The sequence below is a fragment of the Grammomys surdaster genome, unplaced genomic scaffold (assembly GCF_004785775.1).
Source record: "Grammomys surdaster isolate TR1022 unplaced genomic scaffold, NIH_TR_1.0 66, whole genome shotgun sequence".
NCBI lineage: Eukaryota > Metazoa > Chordata > Mammalia > Rodentia > Muridae > Grammomys > Grammomys surdaster.
In genome coordinates, this window is record NW_021604568.1 from 8,801,398 (window position 1) to 8,825,706 (window position 24,309).

Consider the following 24,309-nt stretch of genomic DNA (forward strand, 5'->3'; position numbering starts at 1 on the left):
TCAGGAACATCCAGGGACAACCAGATGGCTAAAGGTCATCATAAGATCACAGTAAACACAAGCTAGAGCAATACAACACTTTCAGAGTGCAGGCATCCTAGTACAGAAAGACCTGCGTATCCTAACACAACGGAGTCACAAGAAAATGACCTTAAATCCAGGGCAGGTGTTTCTGGCAGGTCGGTTCTAGCTGCAGGGTGCACTTGGCCTCAGGCCAGGACGTGGAGCCTGGGCTAGGCAGAGCCACTGCAGCTTAGAAGGTCAGATTAACCAGAGGCTGATTTAAATAATTACCACAACACCGAAATCCACTGAGTAATAAGGAGGACCAAGGGAGGATGCATGAGTCTCACTCAGAAGGGGAGATGAAATAGTCAACAAAGGTGGACAGAGGGAAGGAACTGGGAAGAAGGGGTGAGAATAGGAATGGCGATGTCAATCAAGTGTGGGGAGAGGTGGGGCAGAAGAAGGCTAGGACTGAGAGTAGAAATTAGCAGGGGGCATTTCTGGTGACTAGCTGGAGGCCTGGGAGTGGAGAGGATGCAGGTAGTCTATGAGGGTGACCCTACCCGAGATTCTTACCAAACGGGGATATAGAGAGTAAAGTGGTCACTTCAGAGGAGGGAAGAGTACATCAGTCCACCCACAAAAAAAAAAAACCAACCCAATATTTGTGTTGCCTATAAGATGGGCAGAGACAAAGATGGTGGAGAGATTGAGGGAACGACCAACCATTGACCGCTCCAAATTGAGACCCATTCCATGTGAGAGACAACCTTTGACACTATCAATGATACTCTGCTGTGCTTGCAGACAGGAACCTAGCATAACTGTCTCCTGAGATACTCCATCCAGCAGTGGATGGAGGCAGATGCACAGACCCAAGCCAAACGTCAAGCTGAGCACAGGGAGTCTTATGAACGAGTAGAGAATAAAAGTGCAAGCCAGAGGGGTCAAGGACACAAGAAGACTTAGAGTCCACTAACCTGAGATCATGAGGGAATCACAGAGCCTGGGCCACCAATGAGGTAGCATGCAGGAGCTGGACCTAGGTTCTCTAAACATTTGTAGCAAATATGCAGCTTTTTGCCTTGTAGGTTCTCTAACAAGTGGAATGGGGGCTGTCTTGATCTCTGTTCCCTGCCATTGGACCTGCTTCTCCTTACCTGGACTGTCTGGTTGGGCCTCAATTAGAGAAAATATGCCTAGTCCTGCTGGGAATAGATGTCCCAGGGTGGGGTGGTATCTATGGAAGGGGGCTTCCCTTTCTCTGAGGAGAAGAATAGGGAGTAATGGGGAAGGTATTTATTTATTTTTATTGGATATTTTATTTATTTACATTTCAAATATTATCCCCTTTCCCAGTTTTCCCTCCAGAAACACCCTATCCCATTCTCCCTCCCTCTGCTTCTATGAGGGTGCTCACCCACCCACTTACCCAGTCCCATCTCCCTGCTCTGGCATTCTCTTACACTGAGGCATGGAGCCTTCCCAGGACCAAGGATCTCTCTTCCCCTTGATGTCCCACAAGTCCATCCTCTGCTACATATGTGGCTGGAGCCATGGGTCCCTCCAAGTGTACTCCTTGGTTTGTGGTTTACTACCTGGGAACTCTGAAGGGTCTGGTTGTTTGATATTGTTGTTCTTCCTATGGGGTCGCAAACCCTTTCAGCTCCTCAGTCCTTTCTCTATCTCCTCCACTGGGGACCCTGTGCTCAGTCCAATGGTTGGCTGCGAACGTCCACCTCTGTATTTGTCAGGCTCTGAAGGACACTCTCAGGAGATAGCTTTATCAGGCTCCCGTCAGCAAACACTTCTTGGCATCCAAAAGAATTTCTGGGTTTGGTGACTGTATATGGGATGGAGCCCAGGTGGGGCAGTCTCTTGATGAACTTTCCTTCAGTTTCCCTCCACACTGACTCTCTGTATTTCCTCCCATGAGTATTTTGTTCTCCCTTCTAAGAAGGACTGAAGCATTCACACTTTGGTCTTCCTTCTTCAGCTTTACATGGTCCGTGAATTATATCTTGGGTCTTCCAATCTTTTAGGCTAATATCCACATATCAACGAGTGCATACTATGTGTGTTCTTTTGTGACTGAATTACCTCACTCAGGATGATATTTTCTAGTTCCATCCAAAACGATGAATTCATGAAACTTTTAGGCAAATGGAGGGAGAAATCTATAAAAGTGAGACTGGGACAACAGGAAGGTAAGGGCTATGATCAGGATGTGAAATGAATAAAAAAAATAATTATTAGAAAAAATAGTCAACAACAAATGTAATAATTCTGCATCCTCATATTTTAATATATAAGCACAGCTTTGTAAATTTCGGGCTGTACTATTAATTTGTGTATTAGAAAGATTTCTTACTTTCTTTTGGATTCTGACCTACTGCCCTATTAGTTCAGAATAAACATTTGGCAAATCAAAAAAAAATCCATAATAAGCTTTCTATTTATTGAGGCCTACCCATTGAGTAGATTTCATTGCCAAATAAATCTTTGGAAATATCCTGCTAGTATTATTCCCTGTTTCAATTCTTTTAGAGGCTTCATTTAGCTTGCATATAAATTTCTCAGTCCTCACCATTACCATCTCATTTAATCTTGTCCTAATTTAAGTCTCCATTTTAGGACTGAATCAGCTGCAAAGCCTATAACAACTGTGTTGGAATTGGAAATGTGCTTTATTCCATTGTGTCTCTAAACAACATAGAAATGACCAGACTGGCCTAAACCCCCTCACTGTTTACAGAAATTTTGTTCATTCTAGGTCTACTAAGCTTGTTCTATCATAGTGAATGTTATTTTTACCTCACCAAGACCTTCTGTGTTCCCTAAATGGAGAGGAGTGTTCTTAGGATTTTGTTAGGTAAGTGTTGCTTTCATGGCTCTTGGAGACTTCATCAAAACATTCACACCTCCATGAATCTTCTGACTTCTTTTTATACTAAGAATGATTCGATCTCTTACCTAATCTACAGGGTAAGCCATTACCTTGCAAGTTCCTATAGTTTTTCTGTTCTGTGAAATCCCACTTTGTGGAAAGATGTTTCTGTGTAATGCCCTCCCCTCATAACTCCCACAATGCTATCCTGTACTTATCCTTCTGGTGCTTTCCAGAGTACATTAGATAGATCCTTTGATTATTTTGATAAGTAAACTATTCTTTCTGTAAGAAATAGGGAATATTTTCTTTTTCAGGTAACATTGAAATATGTCTTCAATTATTGATCAGAAGGGTGTCAGCAAAGGCAGATGGATTAAGTGTGGTCTTGAAAGCAAACATCAGGTTTGGTCTTTTCTGGGCCCTCGAGGCAAAGGAATACAGGCTGCTGTGGTAAGGAGGTGAAGGCTGTTTCCTTCAGGTGTTGTCTTTAGGGCAAGTTGGGGGTTAAAGATTCTCTCACTTGTCAGTCAAAAGCCTTAGTTTAGATCATAGTTACCATAAGAGCTTGATGCAAGACCTTTATTCAAGATAGATACTCAGTTTCTTTTGCTACCCTGCTAACCTTATAACTAAATCCTGTGTATGAACTTTGGATTTATATTTGCCTTCTTACTATAGGAAATAAAAATGTTTTAAAACATAGATGTCCACTCTATTTGTTTTTTTAACTGACATTTACAAAGATAAATGATTCTGAAAGCAAATCTTTTAGAATAAAGTCAATACATTTCAAAATCCTTATAATTATTGTTAAACCCTCAGTAACGTCTTTCATAAATTATTACATAAACTATTACTTCAACTTTCACTGTTACTTCACTGCATGCTATCACAGGTTAGCATTTTAATACCTTTAATGCTTAAATATGAAACAGACCTGAAGGGGAATCACTTCTCGGTGGGATGCCAGATGTGATTTACTTGCATGAGGCCACAATACTAGATGACACCACTTGTTGCTGCTTGCAAGTGCTGATGGGTGCTGTTCACTGCTGCCAAATGTTGATGATGCTAAAGTAGTTATAGACACACACTTGAGAATTTTGTTGCCTGCCCATGAGGAAAGGAATCCCAAACTGTCAGCCACAATGACAAGTATGGAGAGGGATTTTACACTTGGTTATTTGAGCACCATAGAAGACATTGCATTTGTTTGAACAATGAATCAACTTTCCCTAGAGTCCACAATTTGATGCGATCTAGCCTGTAAGAAGAAAAAAAAACCCACAGGAAGTTGTACTGCAAAATTTTAAAATAATAGGTATTTTCCCTCATTATCCATAGTTTTTATTTAATTTGTAAGTGCATGAACTACAGATGTTTATATTAATCAGTATGGCCTTAGGTATTTTTATTCATTGACCACACTTGGATGTTCTGGAGAAAACAAAGCTTCTTAAACTTAATAAAAATTAAATTTCAAAATAACTGTGAATAAATACAAATGAATCTGTATATTTTAAGACATAAAGGCAACACACCTGTCTTAGTTAGGATTCTACTGCTGTGAACAGACAGCACGGCCAAGGCAACTCTTAATAAGGACAGCGTTTAATTGGCTAATAGTCTATTATCATCAAAGCAAGAACACGGCAGCAGGTAGGCAGGCATGGTGCAGGAGGAGCTGAGAGTTCTACATATTCATCTGAAGGCTGCTAGGAGAAGACTGGCTCACATGCAGCTAGGAGGAGGGTCACAAAGCCCACACCTACAGTGACACATTTCCTCCAACAAGGCCACACCTACTCCAAATATTGCTACTCCCTGAGCCAAGCATATTCAATCCACCACAACTCCTTCTGCCACTTTTCTGGTGAATTTATTTTTCATGAATATATACTTTCTAGTTATAAGAGGTTTTTCTGAAACAAGCAAAGCTAAAAATATTGTAATGGACCATTTCCTCGTTTTCTTCATTATTTTGCCCAGCACTATTAAATGAGAACCGTGTCATGTAGAAAACACTATTTCCTGGTTTTTGTCCTTCTCTGTGAGTCCTGCTGGAGAGGGAAGACTTGAATATTGAGCAAGATATGGACAAGTCCTTTGAGATTCACCTCCCCCCTTTATGTTGTCTTGCTGGAACCATGAAGTATGATCACTCTCTCTGTGTACATACTCATCATTGTTGTGATAACAGTGGCGTTGATTATGGAAGCCTGTCTGACTGCAAAGGAAAAACACAGTTTGCTACGTTTTGAGTGTGCATCTGATGAAGTGAGTATTGTCTTTGTTTAGAGACCAACTAATCAAATCTCACCTTGAATGGTTTGTGTATCTAGACTACATTGAGTGAATACAAATGGAAGATTCTGTACCCAAGCTACAGTCTACTTGCAGCTATGTTACCAATTTACAAACACCAAGGAGATTCTCTTTAATAGGCATTTAGCAACTGATAGTTAATGGCATTGTGGAAATTTTAGTACTAAAATTTTAGTACTACTCTAGTTTTGATCAAGGAAGGCAAGTTATTATTAAATGCTTAGGGTAACTTAATGAATGCTTTCTTTCATAGCATCAAGAAATTGTTACACCAGAACACAAAATTTGTACGTGATAATGGATAACATGTTACATTTTGGTATATGTATATATTACATAATCTTCAATTCTGGTTAGATATTTCTATCTATCAAATATTCCAATACACAATATCCAAAAGACATGCCTCTCACTTATAAAGACATACAGTGCGTAATTATTGTCTAACTAGCTGATTGTCTTGAACAAATTAATGAAATTCCACCACTGAGCTACAAATCTCAAGCACTGTAGCCAAGTGATTGGTGTTTGTTTGTTTGTTTGTTTGTTTGTTTTGTTGTTTTTTGGGGGATTGGTGGGGTTGGCAAAGGTGCTAAAGACACTGAAATAGCATTGGAAAAGGAGAAATCTTTTCAGCACATAGTATAGAGGGGAATGGGAATCCTTATGCAGAAAAGTGAATCTAGACTCCTATCTTTTCCCAGTCACTAAATAAGCTAACATGGATTAAATATTTAAATCTAACATAGGTACTGAAGAAAATAGAGGAGGATGTCTTAAGATACTAGAAGGGGCAAAGATTTAGCTTTTAAGGTTCTGATGTTGCAGGTACAAGGATTGAAATTTTTAAAAAAGGCATATGAAATTTCACCAACCTTAAATTTTTCTATATGAAAAAAGGAAAAACAAGGGCTCTAGGGGGGATGGATGTATCTCCTTGGGAAGAGAGACTAGCATAGAATTTCTGGGTGGATGTGAATGAGAACAGGAGAGATCAGGTTAGGGAAGGAGAGAAAGAAGGTGAAAGAACGGGGAGAGGTAACTGAAATGGGAGTGCATTGAGAGGGCAATGTGGAAATCTAGTGCACTGGAAACTTTCTGGAACCCATGAGAGTGACCCTAGCAATGAGTCCCAGTATTGCAGGATATAGAGCATGAACCAGCTATCTTCCATAATCAGGCAAGGTTCCCAGTGGTGGGAATGGGACATCAAACCAGCTACACAGCCTTTGACCTACAACTTGTTATGCCTGCAAGATTCTCTGGGGCAATGATAGCACATAACTTGGGGGAAATAGCCAACTAATAACTGGTCTAACTTGACGCCCAAGTCATAAAGACGAAGACCATGCTCAACATAGCCTCAATGGTCCAGGTTCTGAAGATGAATGGCTTAAAGACCTAGGGTAGAATCAGACAAAACTGAAAAGAGTAAGTCAATGGAACGATTCCTAATGATATTCTACTATTCACATAAGATCACTTCCTAGACCAATAGTCATCAGAGAGGATTCCTCCAGCAACTGATGTGAGGAGATCCAGAGACCCATAACCAAACATTAGATAGAACTTGGGGAAACCCCAAAGAAGACGGACAGGAAGGATTGTAGGAGCCAGAGGGGTTTAGGATACCAGGAGAATACAACCCACAGAATCAGACAAACAGGGGTGATAGGGGATCACAGTGACTAACTTGGCAACAATGGAGCTTGCATGGGTCTGTGCCAAGCTCTCTGCATGTGCTGTGTTTATTTAGCTTGGAGTTTTGTGCAACTCCTATTAGTGAAGTAGGAGGTGTCTCTGAATTTTTTGCCTGCTCCTTGGATACTTTTATACCTACTTTGTTGCCTCATCCAACATGAGGGATTTTGCCTAGTTTTATTGCATCTTGTTAGACCATGTTTGGTTGATATTATTGGGATGGCTGCTCTTTTCTGAAGGAACAGCAGATCTGGGGCAATGAGGCAGAAGGGAGATGGACAAGGAACTTGGGGAGAGAAAGGAAGGAAGCAGCAGTTGGATGTATTGTGTGTAAGGGAAAAAAGTCTGCAGACACCCAAACAAACAAACAAACAGCAAAGCAAAACAAAAAAAAAACAAAGAAGGAAATACTCTGCTGACAGAAGAAACAAAGTACAAAGTGAAAGAAAATACTTTTGGGGAATATTTCTTATAAACGTTTGATATAAATATTACATAAGGAATTCAGAAAATGTTAATAGTAAAAGAAAGATAAGGCAATTAAAACCCAGTTTTAAATGCACAATTAAGTTAAATATATATCCTGAAAAGACAGATACCTGAATGTACATGAATACAGTTGAGTGTTAACTGAGGGATATAGACATTTTAAGATTCTTCATATTATCAACCTAAGTTTAAGTTTGAAAGCCAATAATATTTTTAAGCATTTCTGTGGTTTTGTTCAACAGAGAAAAATCATAATGTATTTATAACACATATAATCAATACAAAATTGTCTGAAATTCTGTGTTAGCAAGTACAGAAATGTTTGGTAGCCATTTTTCATTTATCTTTTAAGATAAGTGATGTTAACAGTTCAGGATTCAATGTCTGTAACAACAGTCCCCTATTCCTTCATAACTTCATTAGTAACTCCTAAATCAAGGATTAATATATATCAGTGGTGTTTTTCTTTTCATAGCAGAATTTTAAAATATACACTTTATAAATTTCAGATAAGTCTGAATTTAAAAGGTCTAAAAAAATCTCTTAATAAGTGAGAATGTCATCAAGAATATAGGAAATTCTTCTTAATGTTAGCCAAAACTTATTTGACAAAATTCTCTTTTCTGGTTACTGAAACAGGGCGTTATTTTCAGTCCTGTGAGCATTTCAGTGATGGGGGCATTTTGTAGAAGTGTGACTCCATGTTTGCCACTTTAATCTCTCTTTTTCCTTCTTCATCACAGTCTCATACAGAGGACAACATACTCACATGCAGTGTTGTTTTCTAGTGATTTTTACCTTTATCCCTTTCATCCCTGTGAGGGAAAAGCTGGTAGGAAAAAACAATCTATCATGTCACTGCTAGACTGCACTCTAGATTTCATAGTTTACACACAAAGAATGTCCCAGCTGTTATAAATGAAGCCAATTAAGGAAAATGAGACCTCTATATAGACTTTCATGAATTGGGAATTGAGGATTTGAATTCTCTCATGTAGGCAATTAGAAATATCAAAGCCCTTCTTGGGCAGCTCAAGGAGACTCTGAGCTGTTTAGGATTGCCATCAACTACTGCAGTTTTATCTTCATTATTGATGCATAAGAAGCCCAGAGCTTGGGTGGGAGGATGGCTCAGTGGGTAAAGTGAGTATGAAGATTCAGATCAGGTTCCCAGAACCAAAGCAAAGCCAGACTAAGTACCATATCTGTAGTCTAATGACATTTCTTTTTTTAATTATTTATTTATTTTATGTATGTGAGTACACTGTAGCCGTCTTCAGACACACCAGAAGAGGGCATCGGATCCCATTACAGATGGTTGTAAGCCACCATGTGGTTGCTGGGAATTGAACTCAGGACCTCTGGAAGAGCAGTCAGTGCTCTTAACCGCTGAGCCATCTCTCCAGCCCCATGACATTTCTATCAATAGATACAAAGCAGTAACAGGAGACTCTCCTTGATGCTTGTGAGTCAGGTAGTCTGATGTACACAGCAGTAGACAACAAGAGACCCTGCCTCAACTGAGAAGGACAGGAAAGGAAAACGTCTTTGATTATCCTCAGACCTTCACATGGATAAGGTGATGTGGGAGCATCCCCTCAAACAGACACGTGCAAAATGATAAAACACAAAGCTGAAGAATAGAAGTTGTGGGCACCGCTACATCTCCACTCTCATAGAAATTACTATTGTCATTTTTATTGGGATTCAAGATTGTGTTTTATTCACAGACTTTATTTCCATAGAATCTTGGAATATGTGATCATTTGTGACTGGCTTAATCTCCTTAGCAAATTGTTTTTGTAGAATCATGCATATTGTTGTAGGGATCATTAGTTTATTCCTGTTTCTTGATGAACTGTAGCGAATTCTGTGGAAATATTACAATCTATTTATATCTTCATTCAGTTGTTGGGCATTTTAGCAGCATGTGGCTATTTTAGTCAAGTGTTGGTATAATTCTTATCTAGATACATTTTATTGTTTTACCTAGAAGTAAAAGGGCTGAGTAATAAATTAAGCATACTTATTTCTGTAAGATACTAATATATGTTATGATTGTCCACCCTGGTGTTCTTGTAGAACTCCTAACAGAGGAGTAAGCAAGTCTCTGGCTCATTTTCCTTCTTTGGGGACTCTTTCCCTTCTCCTCAGTTTTCTTGATCCAGCCTTGATGTGAGAGTATGTGCTTAGCCTTATTGTAGCTTGTTATGCCAAGTTTGGTTGATGTCCCTGAGAAGCCTGCGCCTTTCTATATGCAGTTTGTGTCAGGGGTAGATCTGTGAGTGAGGGGAGCTGAGAAGAGAGACTGCAAAAAGGGAAGAAAGGGGAAACAGGGAAACTACAGTCAGAATGTACTATATGAATGAAGAATAAGTTTAAAATAAGAAAAAAAGAGAGAAAAACAAATTCAATGCTTTTATACTAGATATCTTACACCATTTCATGAACAATATCTTAGAGTTCTAGTTGCCCCTTACATATACATTACAATTTTAATCACTGCCAGGCATTTTTACTTTAGTCATTGTAGTAAATAATATTTATCCCTCACTATGGCTTGTTTTTTAGATCTTCCAATGACTATGAAAATTGACTATCTTTTTTGCTCTTAATTGTCTTCTCTACTGGCCATGCAGGTGAGTTTAGTTAAATGAATGTCGATTTTATTTTAACTTTCAAAACTGAGGTCATCTGCATTTTGAATTGCAGTATTTTAAAAATATATTTTGAAAAATCTTTTCTTTAGAAGATATGTGGATTAGAAATGTTTACACGCAGCATATAGCTTATCCTTTAATTTTTCAAAAAGCCTTTTAGGAAACGTGGGTTTATAAGAAAAGAGAATGTTACTTGCAATTTAAAACCAAGCATACTTAGGTAATGCTAAGAAATTTGAGCAGGGTTTTTTTCTAAATAATCCAAAGTGAAAAATGTTCTGAAGGGGAATCCAATGAGTTAATCTTTTATAACATTATTATCGAGGCTCATAGGAAACGCTTCATTGGCTGCTGTTTTTAGAGATACTAAGGATGAATACAGAAGCTGAGTTGAAAAGTGGAAAATACCACAGCAGGTAGCTTTTATACAGATCATTCCAGTTTGAAGACCTGGGATATTATGTCTCCAACTGGGAAATGAAAATTGAGGTAAATTTATACCAACGGGGAAACTGTACTAGAGCTTATTTTAGCAATGAATTAGCTTATTGCAGGGCAACATCAGGGAAACACAGAAGTGATAACCTTGGGTCTTTGGGGCTGATGTGGTATATAAGGCAGGCAAGTTAAGGCAATTTAACTTTGGAGAGTTTGACTCCTTCTAAGACCTGGGGAAGGGCCTCTTCATGTCTTTACCTGACCCTCAGTTGCTTACAAAGATGGAAAAAGAAGATTTTCAAATTATAGCATTAGGACCACAGTCATTTCTCACTGGGATTTTCTCCTTGTGTTTGTTTACCCTCCCCACTTACCGGTTAATTTAGAGTGTTCTAAGGTGTTTTGCAAATTAAGCAAGAAAAGTTGAAATGGAGGTACATCTAATTTCTGTTTCATCGATTGCTTCCGTTATGCTCCCAGGTACCCGTGTTTAGCTATGTGGTTGCTAGTTACCTTGGCAAGGGGAGGACTTCCAGGCATAGTGTTATCATCCAATAAATGACTTTCTCTGGTGTTGTGACAGGACAAGGGAGGACCCAGAGGTTATATAGTGGTATTATGATGGTGATGTTTTTATTCTACATCCTACTATCACATGGGTAATGAGCTAGAGAGATGATTTGAAGCAGAAAGGCCAAACACTCGCCTGTGCAATAGCACCTGGTGAAAAAGCGTGAAAGCTGGGTCCAGCTTTTATTGACACTCAAAAATCATTTTACACTCATGAAAAAGATGATCAATAATGTACACAGTACCAGATTAAAACAAACCTTAATGTTTTTCTTTTCATTGAAATGATATAAATTATAATAAAAATGTAGGTTTGAAGGTACAGGACTACATAAATACTACAAAAATTAATAATGTTTGCTTTTGTGAGGCAGTAGGTTTTCAATATTGAGGCCTTGATTTAAAAATATTTGACATTTCTTATTCTGAAGAAATTTGTCCATCCAGTCAAAAGGGCAAATGACACCATTGACAACAGAGAATAAAGCATGTTTTCAAAGAAATGCACTAGACATGAAGCTCCTGAACATGCTCATCTGTGCTAAGTCAATTCCTGACTGAGAATGGCCAGGTTCTAGAATGATGGGGCTCAATCCTTCGTAGTGGTGCTTTCCATTCATTTGCTTCTCTGTATAACCTACTTACAGATTTTAATGAAATTTTAAACATAATTAAATGAATAATGCTTTGAACTGTTTAATAATCTGATTAATGAAGAGAAGTGGTCATATAAATGCATTGAAAATGTTTAAATTTTTGCTCGTTTGGAATAAATTGTTCACATAAGTAAAGATAGCTTATATCTCAACAAGGTTGACTAATGAACATGATTGCTTAAAAACTATTTAATGTCAATCATTCATAAGAATGTTAGGCATTCTGCAATCCTTGACATTTTTAATGCATTCATGTGTGTGTCTGTCTCTTTCTCTCTCTATATATATCTGCCTGTCTGTCTGTCTGTCTGTCCTGTCTGTCTCTCTGTCTGTCTCTGTTTCTCTCTTCCTTACTGTCTCTCTGTCTCTGTATGTGTTTGTGTTTGTGTGTGTGTGTGTGTATGTGTGTGTTTGTGTATACATGTTCAAGCACAAGCATACATTGGATGGTGTGCACGTGGAAATCAAAGGATGGCCCTCAAGAGTAGTTCTCGTTTTCTACCATATTTGTATAAAGATAAAACTAAGGATGTCCTGTTTAGGGGCAAATGCTTTTGCCCACTCAACATTCTTGCTTACCCTTCTACATAATCTTGCAGTTCGTAGAAAAAAACTTGGGAGAGATTCTAAAATGGAGATGGAATTATCAAGGATGACTTTTGCATCTTAACACACATTCTCTAATATGCCAATAGCAAAAGAAGTTTGAAAATATGCTTTTATTGTCATTATGATGTCTTTGTATAATATGTGATAGATATAATTTTATATTCAGTCTTGGGAGGAGAAATTCTCAAATTGTTTACTGTCATAGTCCTTGGCAGATATACTGAGAAATCTATGGAAATACACAGAGGCAGAGTGTCAGTCACATGGCTGGACACTGGGGAGCCTCTAATGAAAGTGACCATGAGCTCACTGAGTCCTGGATCAGTCTCAGTACTCCCAAAGTTGCTTCATCCCTGGTGCTCATACTTCATATCATACCATCTTAACATCTGTAACTTCTATTTTCAATACCATGCTATTTTGGATTTTTCATATAAATTCCCTCAGGATCCTCTCTACTCATAGACATAGAAGCATAGTGATTTCAATACAATTCATTAAGTAAAAACAAAATTAAGTATAAAGCAACTAAATACTTCATAGATTAATAATATGTCACTGGAGACTAAGATAATTGCATGGCTTGCAATGTCTCCTAAGAATTAAGAGCAAGCAGAATACATTTTGAAACCAAATACCTTCTACTTTTAAATATATTCTGAATTAAAATAATCACACATTTTTTAAAAGGAGCTTCTTTATTCAGGGAAACAAAGCAACTCAATAAATGAAGCACGTGTAGCAAGCTGTAAAAATAAGCCCTTTAACATCTACTTTAGCATTTGGACTTTCTGTTTGCCTCAGCTATGATCATATTACAACTATCAGTGTGATCGATATAAGTTGGGTGATATCTGGAAGAATGTGAAAGGAGATAGTTTGAGAAAACAGACATCAGAGCAGGCAGATGGAGCAGAGGAGGAGTTGGCCCACAGATTACAAGATGAGGCACACACGTAAACACATCATCTCTCATCTGTCCACTGTCTCTTCTCTAAATATTGTTAAATTCTATCAATAGATATTATCCCCTAAAATCTAACAGACATCTAAAATGTATTATGGAGGAATAAGCAAACTTTGTTTTTCACCACTTTAGAACTCTGGTGAAGCAGTGTATAAATAAATGTCTTCTCCTATGTTTAGGCATTGACTGTCTCAGTAGGGAACAGGAAGATTGGTGAGGTGGAGAGAGATGAGAATAAAGCACCATTTTTATGTGAACCATGAGTGGGCTTTGGATTCAGTAATGAGTAGAGATGGAGAGACAAGAGCTCAGGCACCAAGGAGAGAAACCAAGAGAGAAGCAGCAGTGAGCTTCCCTGTGTTACATCCTACCTCCTGAAAGTCAATGAGATAGTCAATGAGAATAAACTCAATGGTATTTTTTTCAGTCTTTTTGTTTCATTTTGTTTAATTTTTGGCTGTTTTTGTTTTGTTTGAGGAGTGGTTAGAGATATTGTTTTTTTGTTTTTCTGTTTGTTTGTTTGCTGTCTTTTGCCTGTTAGTTTTGATTATTATTTTCATAGTTTTGTGAGGGTGTTTTTTATTTGCCTTTTTGTTGGTGAGTTTGTTTCTTTTTTGTTTTGAACTTTACTTTTAATTTTTTTTGTTTAGTGATAAAGAAAGAAAGAACATGGACATGAAGTTGGTCTGGTAAGTTGGATGGGTAAATTTGGTGGGTAAGTTGGGCAGGGAAGTTGTGTGGGTAAGGAAGATCTCCAGGGAGTAGAGGGAGGAGTAAATATGATCAGATATGTTACCTGAAAATAGAATTAATAAAGAAAAGAAATGTATCTCCCAAAATCTTAAACTGTATCAATGTCTTGATTTAGATACATAAAATCAATAGAAGACTCAAAACATTTAATCAATCAATTAATTAATTATTAATACCCCATTTCTGATTTATAGTAGACATGGGCCAAATGTACTAAACAGATATCAAATCTAGTCCATTTTATACACTGACATCTGTGTTTCTTAAATGGAAATGCAGATTTACTGATTGCCTTTGGTTTAAGCCAGGGTGCACGTCTGTGGATTGTTGTCTTCCCTAAGATTAAATGGTACTCATTTGTTCACCTGTCATCTCCTCAGATCTTGGGATAAAACAAGATTGAGAAAATAGAGAAAATGTTACAGCACATCTTTCATGTTTGTTGTTTTTACTCAAATTGCTAATCACTTCAAAGGAAAAAAATACACTTCACAAACAAAAGCATGTGATGTTTTTGAACTTTCTGAAGTATGGCATTCACAGGACTCAATGGCTCTAATCCCATGATTAGTGTCAGTTCAATAAAAGTAAAAGCACCTTTTTCTATAAATAGTTTAGATTAGTATAAAATGATTAATACTAGTAGAGAAAAATGAATAGAATATGAGTTAGAGTGAGAGAAAGAAGAGGAAAAGCAATACTGCTGAGGATATGGAATGTTTCCCAATTACTGAAATTATTTTATTCTTTCAATTAGACAAAAAGAATATCTAAAAACAATCTATATAATAAAGAGTCATAGTTCAATGGCCTTAAATATGAGAAATAAATTAGAGTAGGTTCTCTTGGGGTTGTGATGGTTCCAGCTTTAACATTAACTCTCTGTGAGATGCTTTATTAAGTTTCTTTAGTAAGCCACTTTCAACTTCCTATTGCTTTGCATCCCAGAGTTTTGCATAGCTCTAAGAGTTACATTTTATATAGGAATTTCTTATATTTAACTCAGGATATCCTAATGGAGGCAATTCTAAAGTAAGTCTTTACTGTGCCTGCTTCCCATTTCTAAAGTTGTCACCCTCCTCCAAACCATGCTCACATCTTTCCTGTGTTCAAAAAGAATGTGATAAATGGTCTTACTTCAGTCTTGTTTCCGTCATAGTTTGTCTATATATTAGCTAGTGTATTTTTTTTAAAGTACATGAAGTTCTCCAGTGAATATAAAACACCATTTGAGTGAAATCTACAGCCTTTATAATAATTAAGAATCCCATGTTTTGGTTTCTACTCACCTTTTGGCATTTGCCCACAATACTTCCATGTTTTGCCACACTGGACACATTATCCAGTGTAAAAACCTGTAAAAAGGATGAGCTTGTTATTATGTAAGTGCTAATGCTTTTGACAATCCTTCCCACTAATCAATCCACTGTTCTTTGCTTCACTTCTACTACGCTATGTGTAATACTCTACCTGATACTCTCTACAGAGTCTGCCAATATCATAAACCCATAATCATTTATTGAAACAGAACCTCATTCTGTTTTCTCCTACAAAATAACTCATTAAGAATATAGGTCTCTTGTTCTCCATTACTACCACACTTGTCCTGGAAATGAGGACAACTGGAATTGGGGTGCTCTACCCCAATTGATAGTTAGACTTCTAACTGTATACCTAAGTCTCATGAATCCCAGAAGAGGGGCAGAAAGGTTGTAGGAATCTGAGGACCAGGATATCTGCTGTGTGATTGTATCTTCTTTATAGAAAAAGAGAAACTGCACTCATGAAGTCTTAATAATGTGGTAGCTGACACATGACAACTTAAGTTGACAGCCATTGTGGAAAAATGAAATCCTAAAAAGACCCGTCCCTAAAGAAAAGCCATAGGAAATTAACAGCTGCTGAGAAAATGACGACCAGTTCTTCCCAAGGAAGATTCCCTAATCAATTTTTATATGCCAACTTGTTATATGTACTTAAAAAGATATGAACATTATGAAATTGTGTTAGCATGTTCTATTTATATGTATACAGGCAACAAAAATAATTAAAAGACAGGTATGAGGGATGGGAAGATGAGGGATAGATCTGTGAGGAATTAGTGGGAGGGGTGAGGTAGAAGTGAGTACAATCAAAATACATTATATGAGATATGTTTTCGAAGAATTCATAATAATGAATATTCCATTACATGTGTTTGAAGGGATAAATAATGAATGAATCACAAAAGAAGAACAATAAGAAAATCTAATTTAGCTGGAGATTAAACTAGATTTTCTGCATCACTAATAACACTCAGAGAGTCTTCTATTAGCGATCTAACTATAGCATTAATCATGAGAGTCGAGGTACTTCTAGTAGATGATTAATCCTACACTTATCATTGGCGATGTGTCTTTTGAATTGTTTCTCAACTTCAAAGCATGAGCTATCATTGTCTCCATTTCATTACGGTGCAGTAGGAATAAAGCTCTAATTACAATAAGTGTCTACAACCAGACACTTGGTTTTATGTGGGGAATTAGTCAGTTTTTCATATCTGTACCTCTCTATTCAATTTTCAGTGAAATTTCCTCCATTGACACTCACCAATGACTCACAGCTGACTCATACCCCGGATTCTTTTTAAGGTGATGATAATTAAGGAAAAAGATAGATCTTGTAAGGTAATGATAATTAAAGAAAGAGATAGAACTTGGTAACCTGACTAGGACACCTCAACACTTACTTGAAGACTGAACCCTAGTTTATACAATGAACAAAATAAGAATTAGACAAAGATTACAGAGCAAGGGCAAAGTGACCCAGCGTGGAGATGTAGCCAGTGATTCTAGATTTAATACTCGCTCAGATAGAGGGTAGAATAAGTTTTAAGGGGCAGGACAAGTAAAATAATTTTTTATTTCAATCATTAAAGCTAACACTATATTGAGTGGACCAGTGATCCATACTCATCTTACTACAGCTAGGACAAAGTTACACTTGGTTTTAACAGTGTTGTCTGTATTTACTAAGATGGAGGAGATCATTCCTGTATCGAGCATCTGCTGCTGAAGATAAAAAGAAGTTACACTTCATTGTGCACTAATGTTCTCATTATTCTATTTGTTTCCAGAATAATAGAACACTTTTCATATGAAAATCATGGACTAAAACAGCCAGAATGTCTCACTCATCGATGTGCCAAAATTCAGCATACTGTAACAAAGAATTTGCTTTGAAATTAAACCACAGACTACCATCTCTTACTTGTTTCCCTAAGCAGTTTGGAAATGAATGACAATTTATGCTTATGGCCAAATTGTTGCAGAAATGGTCCTTTGCTGTGGCAGATACTTGAAGTCTGTTAGAATAAAGTCCATCAGAGGCAAATTTTTCTAAGCATTTGTGCTCTAAGCACCCTTTTTCTCATAACAGCTAAATCTAGAGTTTTTCCATGAAGCTGTTAAGGTTTTCTGAGTAAATAATGCCCACTTTCCCATGCTTTAACTAAGCATTCAATTCACAAACAAGGAGATGGCACGAAGGGGTAGAAAAACAAAGCATTGTAAAGATAACATCCTTCCAAGGACAAAAGCATCCAGAAAAAAAAAATGACCTTTCATATTTTAAGTGCTTGTCATAAATATTTAAAGAAAAGGAAATGCATTAAAACAGGAAAAAATGTTTAAGTTGAATAAAGTTTAAATCTGATTTCAGTATATGTAGAATGGTAGGGGAAGGTCATTTGCTTATAACGCTTATTTTGTAGGTGTTTGGTTGTTTGGTTATTTGGTTATTTGGCTTTGTTTTAACTATTCCATTTCCTGATCAAAGTATTCTACTCAATATTTCATCAAATGCCTGGTCTCCTATTAATCTAAACTTGATTGAAAGAGAATAAAAACATAAACATAAAAGAAAAGGAAAGAAAATTCTCCACTTTAATTAAAAGGTACTTGAGGAAGTAAAGGCCTTAAATGGTGTTACTTGTTAATTTAACTACATCTTTTTACTACCTTCTGTATAAAACTTATGATTAGCACTGTAGAGCTTGTTGGCATAATTTATATTACATTTAGAGCTTTCACTAATGTAACAATATTTGGGAAGAAAATTTAGTACCTAGCACCTGCTGTACACTGCAAAACTTATATTGAACCAGTATCAGGTTGTTTCTCAAACACAAGCTTATACATAAGTAACTTTATTGTACACAGTCTACAGATATAAGCATATAAATTCATGAACACAATTGAAGATGGTTTGGCTGCAGTCAAAACATATGCCCAAACACAAAAACAATTAAAGCTATGCTTGTTTTGCCTAAGGGAGGCATGCATGAGCATGCACAGCACAAATTTATTAGCAGCCACACATCTCCATGGACATTTTGCAAGTCAGATTCTCATCTGCTTTCAAACCATGGTTGTGTTGCTAGTAATCTTTGGCAACTAGTTGACAATAATGATTTCATTAGTTAATGTTCTATGTATATAATATTTCCATCTGGCTGTAGAGCTGATGTTTGATTGCAAATGTTTTTTAAGAATTCTAATAATGGTCATGATGTATTAATGCCATGGTCTACATGTATTAGTTGTATTTTTTGCATGCCTCAATGGGACCCTCTTTGCCTCGTGGAATGTAAGTGAAGAGAAAACAGACTGGTAAATCATCGCTGCCATTATGCAACATTTAATATCTCAGATTAACGGGTGAGAGACTAATGTTTTCTTGACCTTACATCAATCTGACTTTTCTATATAACTTAATTAGTGACCAAAATAAACATTTCTGCCATGTCTTAGTTGAGTGACAGTCAGAACTTATACCTTTCGTGTGCAGCAGTCTTGACACATTTATGTGTCAGCTGGTTTTTATAACAAGATCACTGGTGTAAAACATCAGCTCTATGTCTGCATCTCCCAGTGCATGTATAGTGAGCAAGGGCTGTGGCCCCAGGCTATGCCAACACTAATTACATCTCTCCTTCCCTGTTTTTTAACTCCAGTGAAATAAATAAATAAATAAAAGTGTGAATATGATGGGGATTGCTTATAAGTAACTTCATTAGGCAATAAGGTTGTCAAATCAATTTTTTGCAATATTTGAACATGATAAAAATGGAAATAGAGCCCATAATTCTATATGTTCCTTCAGATAAGAAAATGAATGTTTACCACGGTTCTTAAAATCATTTATAAGGGAAAGGAAACAAAGCGCAGAAACCTCACTGGAACTCTTGAAAACAGTTTAAAAATGTTTTATGAGGAAGGGTGCTCATTTTTGCTCAGTATGAATAGGTACTCTCTCATGGATGAGAACAGAGTGTTTCCTGTTCATAATGAAGACAATTGATTATACTTTAAATGAGTTGGACATGCTGAATAATGTCAATTGTCTAAGATAGAAATAGCTTAATCATTAAGGAACAACTCGATTGCTGTGGGAACATGTACAGCTTTCTAAAATGAAGAAAGGATATTTTATGATCATAGGGGTGTTTGTCCTCAAAATATTTAACTTTGTCACTTGAGAAATTAAAATCTCAATGGTCATGACTTACAAAAACTAGTAATTTCAGTATATGTTTTTGTGGTTGTTATTGTAATATACCACCTTGGTCTTACTTTGTGGACCGAAGAGCTCCCATCTGTTAGACAATTACAGGATGTCTTTGAAATAAAGCAGGGTCTCTGAAGATCATGCCCTGTGGGTGGCCCATGTCCAGTGATCAAATAAATCAGAGAATATAAGCCTACTTATTGTTCTACCCAGAATAGCCACAAAAGGTGGTGTCTCTTGTATGTCTTCTTTTTTTTTTAAGGTTTACTCAATTTTATTTTTTATGGAAATTGTATTTACTTACATTTCAAATGTTATCCCCTTTCATGGTTTTCCCTCTGGAAACCCCTATCCAATTCCTCTTCCCCTGCTTCTACGAGGGTGCTCTCCCACACACCCACACACTCTCATTTCCCTGCCCTGGCATTCCTCTACACTGGGACATCGAGTCTTCATAGGACCAAAGGCTTCTCCTCCTATTGATGCTAGACAAGTGCATCCTCTTTTATATATGCAGCTGGAGCCATGGTTCCCTCCATGTGTATTCTTTGGTTGGTGGTTTAGTTCCTGGGGGTTGTTGGGGGGGGTCTTGCTGTTTGATATTGTTGTTCTTTCTATGGGGTTGCAAACCTCTTCAGCTCTTTCAGTCCTTTCTCTAACTCCTCCATTGGGGACCCTGTCCTCAGTCCAATGGTTGGCTGTGAGCATCTGCCTCTATATTTGTCAGGCTCTGGCAGAGACTCTGGGGAGACAGCTATATCTTCTAAGGTAGTATAGAAGCTTGACTTTCTCTGTGCCTGAAACATCTGAAAGACATACAAATGTTGGAAAAATTTGTAATAAAATAATAATTGCAAGTATTTATTAATGACAAGGGACAAGATTAAGTTGGTTTATCTAATGTATATCAATTTCTCATTTTCTCTAATAATTATCTATTATTTTATAATTAGAAATAAAGGAATGCCCTGATGTTCAATGAATGGTTGTTCAATGGATGATGTTCAGTGATCAAACTGACTATGATGTGAGAAGCTGAACAGAACAACAAACCTGAGAAAACATCAGCGTCCAAGAGACAAGTTAGATACAAAGAGTGATTCAGCCACGGAGTGTTAAGAACACTAGGGAAATATTGAAGATAGTGCGTTTTTATCGAATCAAATGATCCCCAGATTTCCAGGGATATATTTCTATAGGCAGACTGTTCTAATGAGAGATAGAGAACAATAGGTAAGGACTAATACAATCACCATTTGAAAATCTGGTACTATCAACCCCAGTCCAACAGCCAGACTTTGTCTTTAAGGTTAGACTCTCCTCTACAGGTGCTCATGAGGAAATTTAATATGTTGTAAGAGCTTCATTTGGAAAAGTGAAACAGAGATGGGAAACCAGTCTCAAAGAATGTGAAGTCATGAAGAAAATGATTGGAGTGGATTTTAGAGTCTGGATATTAGAATTTGCTGAGAGTAAAGAAGACACGCTGGGATAGGAACCAGGCATTGAATTAAGGTTACAACAAATCTGTTAATTCTCTGATTTTTGTTTTGCTGTGTAAATGAGACTACATGTATCTTTGTAAGAATGTTTAAGAAATGAGCTACACTGCTTCATGGCTAATCAAGGCTTCATGCAAAGAACAGGAAGAGTGAGCAGCTCGTCACTCTTTCTGGGAATAGGAATGAAGTCTCAGAAACTTATACTTGCTCTAACCTAATGATCCTATGTCTAGATGCAATTATAACAAAGAAAGAATGTATTGGTGACACAGCATTGATATTCAGGGCAGGGTTCATTTTAAGAATTACAAATTGAAAATCACACAATGTCCATGATTTCATAACAAAAGAGAAACAATGAGGAAGAATGAAGATGAAATGTTGGAATTCAGAAATAGCATATAAAAGGGAGACAATCATAGAATACTTGAGAGTGCTGGAGAGATGGCTTCATGGTTAGGAGCACTTACTGCTCATGCAGAGGACCAGAGTTCAGTTCTTCATATGTTTGTCCGAAGGCTACAGTCACATAACTTAGGTTATAGTGCACCTCAAGTCATCTTCTGTACATACACATAAAAACACACACACATACATATACAAAACACAGAGAGAGAGGAGAGAGAGAGAGAGAGAGAGAGAGAGAGAGAGAGAGAGAGAGAGAGAGAGTCAGATACAGAGACAGAGACAGAGACAGAAAGAGCAAAACAAAACTTTAATTTGCATGATTCCATGTATCTAAAGTCAGAATCTAATGGCACTGGACTTAAGGCCAGTAATAGTTACCTTAAGAGAAAATGTGTGTGTGTGTATCTGTGTGTATGTGTGTGTGTGTGTGCACGCACATGCATGTTGATTGACCAAAGATACCAGGTACCATGTTTCAATGTATGGTAAGTTCTATATTTTCATCAAGGTAATGATAGTTCTTTTAAAAATCCATTGCATTATACACTTATCATTTACTGCTTTTCTCTAAGTATGTGCTCTTTTAACACAGGATCGATTTTAATAGTATAACCATAAGCCATTTATAACTTAATAGGAACATTGACATTCCTACAGAAGGAGAATTTCTGACTTTGATGAAAGTGAATGTTGCACCCTTATGTATACTTTGAAGCAATTGTATTGGAAGGTATAGAAGGTTTGTGCCTGTGTCTGTGGTGTGACAAGAACAAGCTGGAGAAATGGCTAGGACATGCCAAATGTTACGTCTTCATTATCATATGTTTGCGTTTGCAATTTTCCTGCTTCTGTGCTATTTTTATATTTCTTTTAACACTTCTATAGTTCTGGGCAAATATAGATTGGTTTTAATGAAATTCATTTCAGTGAAACCAAAAGATAATGTGTTTGTTTCTTCTTTTAAGTTTGATTCTTAGGCATCCTTTGGGCAAATGCCATCCTCCCATACATAATAACTTTTGTAATCATTATCAAGCTATTTGCTGAGATACTGGTAGTTAGGTGGATGCAATTACATTTTTCTGTTTATAGAGATGTTTAACACAGATTTGGTTGAGAATCTTCTAAAAGCATGTGTCCTTTATTATCTTTGTAAGAAGAGCCCCAGAAAGGGTAAGCAATCATCTGGGTTCAATATAAATGGAGTCAGAGCTTATGTATTTTTAGAAATATAGTCAGAACCAATGGGATCTGCTTTAGAAATGCAAATGAGAATTGTATTTCCATAAGGCAGATGTTTTAAGGAAAAAAAAAAAAAACCTCTGCTCTGCAAAGTGACACCCTGCCAGAGATCATGGTTGTGATATTCCTTTTTGTGAGAGGTAGGTGGTAGAAAATCTTGTTAAGGATAGCAAAGACCTTCTTACTTCACATTCTTCAATCACTTGGGTTCTGAGGGAGATTCAGCATGCTCTCACACACTCATCCTTCATTCATGTTACAGTCTAGTTTAGATGCCCATATTCTTTTCAGGGTAAAATACCATAAAGGACTGAAAGATATCCAAAGGAGGGAAGGGGCATGAGACAAGGCAAGAGATGACAGAAGTTAACTTGAAATCAACAGTATAATGTGTGATAAAGAAACAAAGAGTGGATAGCGAGTACTACATAATAATCTCTTTTTGGCAAGGAAGAAAAACTAACATTTCATAGGATGGACATTAATTGAGAAAACTGCATGAAAGTATTTAGTACTTAATCTTGCACAAAACTGCTGGCAGAAAAGCTGTATATGTGGGGTAGATATAGCCTTATGGCTTCTATCCCATCATATGCTAATGAGTAACAGTGTTGAACATGAAATTATATGTTTGTCCTGTAGGCTGGGGATTGAGAGAGAAATCAACCCTTTCATTGAAGCATGGGGAGAATGACATGAATAGAGAGAGAACCCTGGCTTTTAATGAAGAGTTGTTGGATTTTCCACTTAGCTTTACTTACTTTGAGATGTTTAAACATGTAGCAAAAGTGGAACCCGAAAGAAGGCTGAGAAGTGAAGAACACTTGATGTTCTTCTAGAGAACACAAGTTCAAAGTTAGCAGCCACATAGTGCCTCAGAACCATCTATAACTCTAGTTCTACAGGATAAAATGCCATTCTCTGGTTCTGCCAATCACAGGCAAAAGACTCATAAAAATACATTTAAAAAATTAAGTATATGTGACAATGTCTCTTCTTCGTTATGACTTAGTCTGACTTTAAACTTGTATTTAAGGGAATAAAGGAAACAGAGAGCTTCTTTGGAGGCAATGTTTAAACATCTATATAACAATTAATTCAGGGCCAATAGCCAATAAATTTTCCTACCTGGACAATGGTGAATGTTGACAGCTAGCTGAAAAAATTGAGAAACTAACCAGAGGGCCTCAATGGTTGTCCAGGCCTACTGGTCCCCTAATGTTCACTAAATTTTGAATGCATTTCTTCCTGACTATAATCTCCAGTCCTCTCTTAGTATTTACCTTAGAAAGTTGTCTGCTGTAAATCTGCCATCTGCCATTTGTGTATGTGAAAATACAAATGATAAATGCAACTCGGAGTAATCCATGTAAACTGTAATAGGCATGAAACAACAATGATGCTCATGCTAGAGTTGATAGACCTGAACCTGGTGGCAGCCTGACACTGATTAGTACCAACCAGCCATCATGATGAACTAACCTTGTAGATTCCCCTCTCCATTATGTCTCTCAGTACTTTATCATGTTTTGTTTTGTTTTGTTTT